Below are 3,226 nucleotides of genomic sequence, written 5' to 3'. Positions count from 1 at the left end.
AAAAAAAAAAAAAAAAACTAGGATAGCCAAAACAATCCTGTACAACAAAAGAACTTCTGGAGGCATCACAATCTCTGACTCCAAACTCTACTACTGAGCTACAGTACTGAAAACAGCCTGGCGTTGGCATAAGAACAGACAGGAGGAAAAATGGAACTGAATAGAAGACCTGGATGTTAATCCACACACCTTTGAACACCTGATATTTGACAAAGAAGCAAAAATATCAAATGGAAAAAAGAAAGCAGAGCCGGACCACAGAGGGGCTACACCTGGCCTTATGGGCTGAGAAGAAAGGCAAGATGATTGCAGTGATGAATACTGTAGAAGAAAACCAGGCCTCTGGGAGCCTCAGAAGGTGGAGGAGGCCAGCTCCCCTGCTGTGCAGCAGCCCACTGACCCTGTGTCCCCTACTGTGGCCACCACCCCTGAGCCAGTGGGGGCTGATGCTGGGGACAAGAATACTACCAAAGCAGCTGACGATGAGCCTGAGTATGAGGATGGCCGGGGTTTTGGCATTGGAGAGCTGGTGTGGGGGAAACTTAGGGGCTGCTCCTGGTGGCAAGGCCGGATTGTGTCTTGGTGGATGACAGGCTGGAGCAGAGCCGCTGAAGGCACTCGCTGGGTCATGTGGTTCGGAGACGGCAAGTTCTCAGTGGTGTGCGTGGAGCAGCTCATGCCACTGAGCTCCTTCTGCAGTGCGTTCCACCAGGCCACCTACAATAAGCAGCCCATGTACCACAGAGCCATCTAAGAAGTCCTCCATGTGGCCAGCAGCCGTGCTGGGAAGCTGTTTCCAGCTTGCCATGACAGTGAAGAAAATGACTCTGAGGTGCAGAACAAGCAGATGATTGAGTGGGCCCTTGGGGGCTTCCAGCCCTCTGGTCCCAAGGGCCTAGAGCCACCAGAAGAGGAGAAGAATCCATACAAGGAAGTTTACACAGACATGTGGTTTGAGCCTGAGGCAGCTGCATATGCACCACTCCCACCAGCCAAGAAGCCCAGAAAGAGCACAACAGAGAAGCCTAAGGTCAAGTTCATTGATGAACGCACAAGAGAGCGGCTAGTGTATGAGGTGCCGAAGAAGTGCAGAAACATCGAGAACATTTGTATCTCATGTGGAAGCCTCAGTGTCACCCTGGAGCACCCACTCTTCATTGGTGGCATGTGCAGAACTGTAAAAACTGCTTCTTGGAGTGCGCATACCAGTACGACATCGACGACGGGTACCAGTCCTATTGCACTATCTGCTGTGGGGGGCGCAAGGTGCTCATGTGCAGGAACAACAACTGCTGCAGGTGCTTTTGTGTCTAGTGTGTGGCTTTCTTGGTGGGGCCAGAAGCTGCCCAAGCAGCCATTAAGGAAGACCCCTGTGTGGGCACAAGGGCACCTATGGCCTGCTGCAGAGACGGGAAGACTGGCCGTCAAGGCTCCAGATGTTCTTTGCCAATAACCATGACCAGGAATTTGACCCTCCAAAGGTTTACCCACCTGTCTCAGCTGAAAAGAGGAAGCCCATCCGGGTGCTATCTCTGTTTGATGGAATTGCTACAGGGCTCCTGGTGCTAAAAGGCCTGGGCATCCAAGTGGACTACTACATTGCCTCAGGGGTGTATGAGGACTCCTTCACAGTGGGCATGGTGCGGCACCAGGGAAAGATCATGTACGTCGGGGACGTCCGCAGCGTCACACAGAAGCAAATCCAGGAGTGGAGCCCATTTGATCTCGTGATTGGGGGCAGTACATGCAATGACCACTCCATCGTCAACCCTGCCGGAAGGGACTTTATGGGGGTACTGGCCGGCTCTTCTTTGAGTTCTACCGCCTCCTGCATGGTGCGCGGCCCAAGGAGGGAGATGACCGCCCCTTTTTCTGGCTCTTTGAGAATGTGGTGGCCATGAGCGTTAGTGACAAGAGGGACATTTCACGATTTCTCGAGTCCAACCCTGGGATGATTGACGTCAAAGAAGTGTCTGCTGCATACAGAGCCTGTTACTTCTGCGGTTACCTTCCTGGTATGAACAAGCCATTGGCATCCACTGTGAATGGTAAGCTGGAACCGCAGGAGTGTCTGGAACACCGCACAATAGCCAAGTTCAGCAAAGTGAGGACCATTACCACCAGGTCAAACTCCATAAAGCAGGGCAAAGCTAGCATTTCTCTGTCTTCATGAATGAGAAGGAAGACATCCTCTGGTGCACTGAGATGGAAAGGGTGTTTGGCTTCCCTGTCCATTAAACAGATGTCTCCAACGTGAGCTGCTTGGCGAGGTAGAGACTGCTGGGCCAATCTTGGAGCGTGCCCGTCATCTGCCACCTCTTCGCTCCGCTGAAGGAATATTTTGCTTGTGTGTAAGGGACGTGGGGGCAAACTGCAGTAGTGATAACAAAGTTAAAAAAAAAAAACACAATAAAACACCAAGAACAAGAGGACGGAGAGAAGTATCAGCACCCAGAAGAGAAAAAGGAATTTAAAACAAACCGCAGAGGAGGAAATGACGGAGGGCTTGGTCTTGTGAAAGGGTTGGACATCATCTCTTGAGTTTTCAATGTTAATCTTCAGTCCTATTTAAAAATCAAAATAGGCCCTCCCCTTCTTCCCCTCCTTTTCCTAGGAGGTAAACCTTTTGTTTTCTACTCTTTTTCAGAAGGGTTTTCTGTTCCTTTGGGTTTTTGTTTCTTGCTGTGACTGAAACGAGGGTTATTGCAGCAAAATCAGTAACAACAGAAAGTAGTAATACTTTGGACAGGAAAGGGAGAGAGGAAAAATTCTATAAAAATTTATATATTAAAAAAAACAAAAACAAACAAAAAAGAAAGCATATTTAACAAACGGTACGGACATAACTGGATATCAACATGTAGAAGAATGAAAATAGACCCATATCTATCACCATGCACAAAATTCAAGTCCATATGGATCAAAGACCTCAACATAAAGCCAGCCACACTGAACCTTATAGAAGAGAAAGTGCGGAATACACTTGAATGCATTGGCACAGGAGACCACTTCCTAAATATAACCCCATCAGCAGACAGAGAGAAACAATTAAGAAATGGGACCTCCTGAAACTGAAAAGCTTCTGTAAGGCAAAGGACACAGTCAACAAGACAAAATTACTTGTATTTCTTTAATACAGCATGCATTTTCTTCCTGAATTCTCTTCTAAATAGTGTGGTTGAGTGGTGGGAGGCAAGAAAGAAAAATATCAATATAATATTATAAG

General features: G+C 48.2%; 1 pseudogene; it reads left to right on the top strand.

Moving 5' to 3' along the window:
* The first annotated feature begins 290 nt into the window (after nucleotides 1–290).
* Nucleotides 291–2,355, top strand: LOC126504080 (DNA (cytosine-5)-methyltransferase 3A-like; annotated as a pseudogene).
* Nucleotides 2,356–3,226: the final 871 nt, after the last annotated feature.

The sequence above is a fragment of the Alexandromys fortis genome, unplaced genomic scaffold (genome assembly GCF_014885135.2).
Source record: "Alexandromys fortis isolate MF-2015 unplaced genomic scaffold, M_Fortis_MF-2015_v1.1 scaffold_42, whole genome shotgun sequence".
Lineage (NCBI taxonomy): Eukaryota > Metazoa > Chordata > Mammalia > Rodentia > Cricetidae > Alexandromys > Alexandromys fortis.
The sequence above is the reverse complement of the archived record's forward strand: the minus strand, read 5'-3'. Positions and strand labels throughout refer to the sequence as shown.